This window comes from Odocoileus virginianus, chromosome 9 (assembly GCF_023699985.2).
Source record: "Odocoileus virginianus isolate 20LAN1187 ecotype Illinois chromosome 9, Ovbor_1.2, whole genome shotgun sequence".
Classification (NCBI taxonomy): Eukaryota; Metazoa; Chordata; class Mammalia; order Artiodactyla; family Cervidae; genus Odocoileus; species Odocoileus virginianus.
In genome coordinates, this window is record NC_069682.1 from 32,055,832 (window position 1) to 32,064,843 (window position 9,012).

The 9,012-nt window shown below is 49.8% G+C and overlaps 1 long non-coding RNA gene across 1 annotated transcript; it reads left to right on the forward strand.

Moving 5' to 3' along the window:
• Positions 1-311: 311 nt before the first annotated feature.
• LOC139036485 (uncharacterized) lies at positions 312-850 on the forward strand. Its single transcript, XR_011489246.1, has 2 exons — positions 312-452; positions 675-850. It is a non-coding gene; the product is annotated as an uncharacterized lncRNA (long non-coding RNA).
• Positions 851-9,012: the final 8,162 nt, after the last annotated feature.

Genomic DNA, 9,012 nt, shown 5'->3' on the forward strand with positions numbered 1-9,012 from the left:
GCCCGCTCACAGTCTGGCAGGAGAGAGGACTCCCTGTTCTCCCTGGCAGGCGCTGCGCAGGCTACAGTGTTTAGGATTTCTGAGCACCAAGGAGTGTTCCAGCCAAGGGCTCTCCATGTGACAGTCCCCTGAGCTGGGGGGAAGGGTTTGGGAGGCAGAGGGGTGCAGGAGGGAGGGGAGGATGCAGGAGAGAAGGTGGGGGGTGGGGAGAGGGGGGTGGGGGAGGGGGAGGGGGGGAGGATGCAGGAGGAAGGGGAGGGGGAGGATGTGGGAGGGAGGGAGAGAGTGCCTGCAGGGAGGAGGAGGGTCAGGGTGAGGAGCTTCCCATTTCAGCCTCTGGCACCAACTTCTCCGTTGAGACCAGGCAGACGGGGAAGAGAGATAAGAAAAAAATGCCAGGGCTCCAGTTGTACACAGAAGCTTTTCTAAAGCAGTTGGAGCTGCAGAGAAAGGTAACTGAGAAGGGAGAGAAAACAAAGGACTATTGAAGCGGGGTGTCTGGGGCTGGGAGGCATCTCTGCCGCGTGGGTGTTAGAGCGTTTCTTCTCGCCGGTGCCCCGACGGCCTGGCTGGGGCCGCGGTCACAGGTCTTTCCTTGTCTCGTGGGAGGTAATTTGGGAAAGGACTCCGACATCTAGGGAGGGGAAGCGTGATCTCTCTCCCGTTTTTTCCAGGCTCTTCACACGCTGGAGCTGGAGGAAGCCTCGAGATCACAGCCGTGGAGTCACATGCTGGGGCCTCGATGAGCCCCCAACAGGGAAAATTATCCATCTGAGGCCACACCCACCAGCATATCATTCCTGCCAGGCCTGTCTCTGACCTGCCTCCTTAAATAAAAGCCTGTAAGGGACGTTTGGTTGGTGTTTGCCTGTTCTCTTGCCGTTAAAGGGCACATTTTGAGGCAGGAGGTCCAGGCCAGCGAGGGCTAGATGTCTCATGTCTCAGGGAAGATGGAGGGTTGACCAGGCCTGAGTTCAGGTTTTATGTTAAAGTGAACTTTATCACCTTTATCATCAGCTGCACACTAAGTAAGTCACCTGGGGGAATCACGTCCACAGCCTGCTCAGGGCCTTCGAGACCAGGTGGGGTCTTCTCTCTGCCTACTTGTCCTGGGGCTGCGAGTCCTTCCTTCCTGACTGGTGAGGAAGCTGGTGTGGGCTGGCACTGGTCTCTGGAGAGATGCTGAGTCCTGAGCCAAGAGCGGCCTCAGCGAGTCACTAGCTCATTGCTGTGGGACTTTGGCTGAATCAAAGCTATGGTTTTTCTAGTAGTCTTGTATGGAGGTGAGAGTTGGATCATAGAGAAGGCTGAGCGCCGAAGAATTGATGCTTTCCAACTGTGGTCCTGGAGAAGACCCTTGAGTGTCCCTTGAACTGCAAGGAGATCAAACCAATCAATCCTGAAGGAAGTCGATCCTGATTTCATTGGAAAGAGTGATGCTGGATACCTTGGCCACTTGATGCAAAGAGCCAACTCTTCAGAAAAGACCTTGATGCTGGGAAGGATTGAAGGCTAAAGGAGAAGGGGATAGCAAAGGATGAGATGGTTAGATAGGATCACTGACTCAATGGACATGAATTTGAGCAAATTCCGGGAGAGAGTGAAGGACAGAGGAGCCTGGTGTGCTGAGGTCCATAGGGTTGCAAAGAGTCGGATGCGACATAGCAACTGAACAAGAATAATAACACAACCACCACAACTTCCCTTCTCAGGCCCTTTGCCATCATGACAGAGAGGGGCTAAAGGAAACTAATGTTTCTGAAACTATGCTAGCTGAAAGGTAAAAGAGGGCTTGAGGCTTGGGGGCCAGCTGCCACCTGACTTCGTCCATAGCCCTGCTAGTTTTTTTTCATGTCATGTAGCATGTGACATGTTATAATATGTTTATGATATGTATATAACATAACACAATAGAATAAAATATTACCATGCTGGACTTCAAGGTAAGCCTGGACTTCAAGGTAAGCCTGGACTTGACAGAAGGATTTCGTTCCCTAGAAAACTTGGAGTTTGACCCCATGGAGCTGACCCCATGCGTCAGGTGACTTTGGAGGTGACTACAGAGGCCCCTCAATCCGTGATTCTATTGCTCATTAAACAGTCCTGAGCAGCGCCAGAGAAGACTGGCAGCATTCACTCTGGTTATTTAGAAGTCTGAAAAAATGCCAAGAATTCGCAGTTAGAAAAACACCCTTTGGCTCCTCATTTATCTGGAGAGGAAAACAAACTCACTTGACGGACTGTGTGGTGCTGGGGAAGCGCCAGCGTGGGAGAAGCGCTCGCCGCCTCTCTGTGATTTCTAGCCAGCTGGACACTTGCTGTCCCTGGGACGTGCCTGAGAGAGGAGGGGGTGGTGCCCCAGGCCCACCCTGGAGAATGTGGAATTTTTATGACCTGGGGACGCAGCACTGACATTCTCACTGTTCACAGGGAGATGTGAGATCTCTGACACGTGGGGAGTCCTTGGTCTCATGAAAGGAGAGGTTGTATTATTGGAGGTTAAGTAAAGTGACCGGAGGTGATGGGGGTCACCTGAAACGTCCGCCTCAGGTTAGCAGCTTCCAGGGACCAATCAGTCTCCACCCACCTCCCCACCTTCTTCTGGTGTGAGGGAGGGACAAGCTGAGGGTGAGCTGCAGCCAGTCACCTGTGTGTAAAGTTGCATCCACGACTCATTAAGGAAAGTCTCATTAAGGAAAAAACCTGAATTTCAAGCTGTAAGATCCACGCCTGGGAGTGAGTCTCTGGGCCAAGTCAGCCTTCACATCTCAGGGCGGTTTTCTGGCTCTTTACTTCACTCAACAAATATTTATTAAAAGTCTATCTTGTGCTCAGCACTGTTGGAAAAGATGGGCTACATCTGTGAGCAAAACAGATGCCAATTCTTGCCCTCAGGGAGCTTCCCTTCGGATGCTCATTCACAGGCATCAAGCCTATGTATGTAACACAGGGATGTGTTACCCGCAGGGGACTGGGTGGGATTTAGGGCGCACAGATCAGAGCCTGGTGTTGGTCTCAGTCACCTGGGTCCAGGCCCTTTACCTCTCTGCTGGCTTAGTTCTCTTGTTAGACAGGTTCAAGGGCATGGCCGTTTCCTTGTCTGCTTTTGTTTTGTATTGTTTTGGTTATTTATTTAATTTTTATTGAAGTATAGTTTTTTGGGGCTTCCCAGGTGGTGCTAGTGGTAAAGAACCTGCCTGCCAATGCAGGAGACATGAGACTCGAGTTTGATCCCTGGGTCAGGAGGATCCCCTGGAGGAGAAAATGGCAACCCACCGCAGTATTCATGCCTGGAGAATCCCATAGACAGAGGAGCCTGGCAGGTTATGGTCCATGGGGTCACGAAGAGTCAGACACGACTGAAGAGACTTAACACACCCATATATGATTTACAGTGTTATTTCTGATGTACAGCAAAGTGATTCAGTTATATATATATACACACACACATATTCTCTTTTAAAAAATATTCTTTTCCATAATGGCTTATCACAGGATTTTTTAAATTGGAGGATAATTAATTACTTGACAATGTTGTGTTAGCTTCTGCTGAACAACAACATAAATCAGCTATATGTGTACATCTATGCCCTCCCTCTTGAGCTCCCTCCTGCTCCTCCCATCCCACCCCCTAGGTGCTCACAGAGCACACCTCCTCATCTGTTAAAGGGGATAGTGAGGGATGCGCTGAGGATTCAACAGGTGATCCACTGGCAGTGGTTGGGGTGATGTCTGCAGCGTGGCCAGTGCTCTGCAAGGAGGACGGCCCGCTGCAGGCATTTATCTGCCTGCGTTCATCCCTCGCAGCCTTAGGGATTGTGCCCTTGACCCTCTGTGTGGTTGCCAGGGGTGCTGCGTCCGTCTGTGGAGCACCTCCGCAGGACGTGACAGCGTCAGGTGTGGGTGTGACCTATGCTGCCCATCGGGCCAGCAGGCCCTCCTGTCCGGGAAGGGAGTGGCTGGCTGTCCCTAAGTCAGCGGCCACAGTGCCCGCCTCCCCTGGGCTGACGGCCAGAGGGCTGCCTTCACTCACTCTGAGCACTCTTGCTTCTCGGACCCAGCAGGCCGCCTGTTCTGGGGGAGCAGACCATGCTGCTCCTGCCAGCCTCCCTGTAGCAGGCTCTCTGCTCTGCTGACTGCTGTGACCCAGCCCAGCGCTGCCCCGAACTGGCTGTGTGCCCTGGAACCAACCGCTTAACCTCTCTGGTCTGAGTGTCCTCCTGGGGAGAAGGGAGCTGACACTCACAGCTGTCAGGGGCCGTCAGGTGAGACAAGATGAAGGACCGTAGGACTGTAGGTGCGGTGTTCACATACTCGTTCCCGTCACTCGGTCATGTCTGACTCTTCGTGACCCCCATGGACAATGCTCAGCGCCCCCATCAAGTCTCTGTCCTGTGCAGTCTTGGCCCCCTACTCACGTCTGATCTGGCCCACTCTCCCTCCCCCTGGTGTTACCTTCCAGTCTGCCCCGCGCTGCAGCCTTTCAGGACATTTGGCCACCTCCGTGATCACGAAGCCACACTGGACTCTGGGAGCGTGAGAAGCACCCACTGCCACTGGACTGAGAGTTTCTTAAAGCGGGACCGGCTGTTTCCCTCTGAGCCTCCCCTTCCTCTTCCAAACAGCCGAGCCTGCAACGAGTGCCAGGTGCAGACACATGTGGGACAGACGTCCCAGGTGGGTACAGACAGACAGGAGGACAGAGCTGGCTCCTCTCTCCTGATGCTCTGTTTATTATGTGTCAAGTAAGGACATTGTTTCTGAAACTGTCACTCAGAGATCTAAATTTAGAGCTGCTTTCTGCCAGGAGCTATCCTGCCAGGAATGGGTTTGAAATGTAGTCCTCAGGGCTTGACTCTCTTGGGCTCTCAGTAGCGCTGCCAGGCAGTCAAGTGGGGGCAGCTTGCAGCTTGGAGTCTTGGAGGAGGTTCTGGTGGGGCACAGATGTCTTGCACCACCATCCAGGCTGTCTGGAAGGTCTCCTTCCCAATCATCCCACAGGCTGGCATCCACACCGTGTGGGTGTGCTCCCCAGCCCACCTGTCCTGCCCTTTCCTGCCTCTCAGGGCCGCCTAGATGCTCAAGAACTACTGATGACATGAGTAGCTCAGATGTGCTTCTCAAATATTGGAATTAAGAACTAATGAGGTTTCTTCGCCAACACCTGGCAGGTGAGCTGGTTATAAAAGCCAGTGGAAAGTTAAAGCTTCTTGGGATCATATATCCAAGGCTCCCGCTTTCCCTAATTGAGTAATAAAATGAAGACATTAATATGTCATGCAGGAAATAGCCTCCCTGAAGGACCAGGCTAATTACTGTAATCCTACATTCCCCATTTTCAGTGAGAATCTGGTTAGACTCAATCGTGTAACAAGAGGTCCCAGATTAATCTGGGCACAGAAGAGTAACATGATACAGACAGAGTAAAATGATGCAGATAGATGCTGAGGCTAATGAGCGAACAGAGCATCCACAGATGCTTCTAGGATTTAATGAGTCCAAGTCTATGGGCCAGAGAGGAAACCCGTCTTATCTCCCTGGTTTTTCGTTGGCTCCCACTTGTCGTTCTGTTGTTTTAAAGCCGATAGATCTCAATGTCTCTTCTGCTGATACAGCTGAAGGAAATGTTTGCATGGTGGCACATGCAGGCTGTTGACAAAATAAGGTCCTCAACAAACCATGCCATCATCTATTGGCAAAAAAAAAAAACAAAACAAAACAGAACTAGTTTTCCTTGATTTCACCACGACAGTACTATGTGCTTTTTTTGGAGGAAAAAACCTGACTGGGAACTAAGAAGACCTGAATTATAATGCAACCCCTGCCACTAACTTTATCAGCAGTGAATCTGTTCACAACCTCTGCCCAGGTTGTGCAACTAACAACTGGCAGAGTGAGGTTTTGAGCCCAGGGAGTCTAGATCCAGAGTTACCACTATGATAGTGCTGAAGTGCTAATTTCAGGCTGTTTTGGGGACCCAAGAGTGGAGGGGATCTGTGGTCTACACGGTAGACTCCTGGAGGAGCCATGCTGTATACACATTGTGCCTTTGTCCTGTGTTCAGGCAGATGGGCCAGGGACAGACTGACAGAAACCTCTGTGTGGTCTCCCCCATCCCTACCACGGCACAGAAGTGGCAGAGGGGCCATGATGTTGCCCCTCAATGTGGCTCAGGGGTGGCGCAGGGGGCCACGGAGGTCACGAGGACTGCAGTGAGGACCAGTTCTGCAGCCATGTGGGAGGGGTCGTGACCAAGGGTCAAGAGTGGGAAGGAGGAGGACATCTCTATTGTGGACATCTCTGTTGCAGGAGATGCCCAGCTTGAAGCCTAGATGTCCCCTCAGTGGCTTGGCACTAAGAGAGCCTACTAGAACACAGACACTAATGTGCGGGGAAAATGGGGAAACCTCAAATTAATTGATACTCTCTCCATTCTTTGCGACATTGACTTTTTGAACAAAAATTAACTTGAGCAATAGAGAAGCTAAGTCATTCAGGCATACCTGAGGGTCAAAACCTTGTCACACAGTGCTTTCAATAAAACTGTGTTAAGCAAAGGACAGATGTGGATACATTGAGTAGAGATCTGCTTCCTACAATTTGTATACGTTTGTTACAATCCCATCCTTTGAGCCTAGTCTAATCTAAATGGTTGAATCTCTCCTCTTACCAGATGTTAATAGCTCTTGTTTTGACAAACCAGCCATCCACAACCCCATTAGAGGACACTCTATATGTTGCACTTTTGTTTTTAAAGATCAACATTATTGAGACATAAATTATATACAATAAAATGTACCCATTCTGAGCATACATTTCACTAAATGTTGACAAACGTATACACCCATGTAACCACTACCACAATAAAAATGCTAAAGATTTCCATCTCCTTCCAAAGCCCCACATGGCTCTTTGCAGTCATCTCTCTCCACAAGGCTGGCCCGAGGCAACCACTTTTCTGCTTCCTGTCATTCTATATTAGTTTTGCCTTTCCAAGAGTTTCATATAAGTAGAATCATATGTCATATTTTAAGTGCCTATAAAATAAATGGGAAAGCCAGAGAAACCCCATCAAATGGAGCAGGGACCACGGATGTGAGTCTGCTTGGCCGGCTTGCCTGGCAGTGCCTGGACCAGAGACAGACATCCTCACTGACCAGCATCCCTCCTTTCCTGGTCTCAGCATCCTTCCCCTGTGCCTGTCTGTCTTCACCACCACTTCTCCTCCCTCGCTCTTGGAGCTGCTATTTCCTTTCTTGGCCCACATCTGCCAGTTGGGAAAGTAAATAGTCCATGCAACCCCTGGAGAAGCATCTTTGCTGAAGGGTTTGCTAATCTTCAGAGAGAGGCAGACAGGAAGTGTGTGTCCACTTGGCTCTCACTGACATCCCAGATAATGTAAACTCGCCGTTTCCTCCACAGCTGGCTCAGGCGCTGGCCCCTGACACAGTCAGGGAACTTTCAGTTTCTCATTAGTTAACAGTTGGAAGCCCCTTGCTCTCCAGGCTCCCAGGGCTAGTTTTCCCTCTCTTGTCAAGAGCTCTGATTTTTTTTTGTGGGGGGAGGGGGTGGTGGTTCTTTTTCTTGATCTTATTCACCTCCAGACTGAAAAGAACATGAGAGAGAATGATGGTCTAGTCTTGGAATCATTTCCTCTTCTCCCTAAACCTGTCTGGTTCTTCACCCACGTGAAGAAGATGTTTTATGGCTGAGGAGACAGAAATGAGCTTCTGGAGTCCAGCTACCCTCTGAAGTGTTGGTGTTATTCTTCCTGGTAAAAGTACTTCCATGAAAGAGTGAGCGGTGGAGACTGAAAGTGTCTGCAGACAAGAGAAAGTGAACATACAGACTGTATAAACCTGAGCACGTGACCCTCACCTCGATCTGTGTGCCTATCGGTGCAGGCAGGAGAAAGCCTCTGCCTTCCACAACATCTGGTCTGGACTGGTGGGTCCCAAAAGGTGATCTTCAGATCAGAGGCATGAGCATCCTCTGATGTATTAGTTATTTGTGGTGCGTAACAACTTGCTCCCAATTTGGGGGCTTTAAACACCAATAAATATTATTTTGTACAGTTTCTGTGGGTCAGGATGTAGGAGTGACAGCTCAGAGATCGTGGTTCAGGAGCTCTCATGAGGATGTAGACAAGGTGTTATCCAGAGCTACAGTCATCTGAAAGCTTGACTGGGGCTGGAGCAAACCTTCCAAGGTGGTCGATTCCCGGGGCTGGGTGTTGGCAGCAGGTTTTGTTTCCTCCCTAGGCTGCTGCTGGAATGTCCTCAAGATATGGGGGTTGGTCTCCCCAGTGTGTATGAACTGAAAGACACAGAGACAGACACAGAAACAGAAAGAAGACTGTTCTATTCTAAAATAGAACTGTGCCTTCTAATATCTCATCTGAAAATCACATGCCTTTACATCCATCAAATACAGTTAGAAGCAAGTCACTAAATCCAGTCTACCATTTGCAGGTAGGAGTGTCAAAGAATTTGTGGGAGTATGTTAAAAATATCTTATCTGAGGGCTTCCCTGGTGGACAGTGTTGAAGAATCTGCTTGCCAATGCAGGGGACGCTGGTTTGATCCCTGGTCTGCGAAGATCCCCCATGCCACAGGCAACTAAGCCTGTGTGCCACAACTACTGAGTACACACGCTGCAGCAAAGACCCAGGGCAGCCAAAAATAAACAAATAAACATTTAAAAAAATATTTTATGTGACTGAGAAATACAAATTCTTGGACTGCCCAAATCTGCTGAGTCTCTGGGGTTCAAGTTCAACAACCTGTTTCAACAAGCTGTCTGGATGATTGTGAAGCTGGTGAAAGTTGGAGAACCACCAGACTAGACCAAACAATACTGAGAAAAGCTCAACTCACTTGTGGGTGCCTGAGCTGAAGCCTTACCCACTAGGGCTACTTTCTAGAAGCTGAGCTTTCATGAATTTGACACAAAGGTCCTGGCCTTACTTTAAGATAATCCACAAGAAAGATGCAATAGCCGGGATAATGCCCC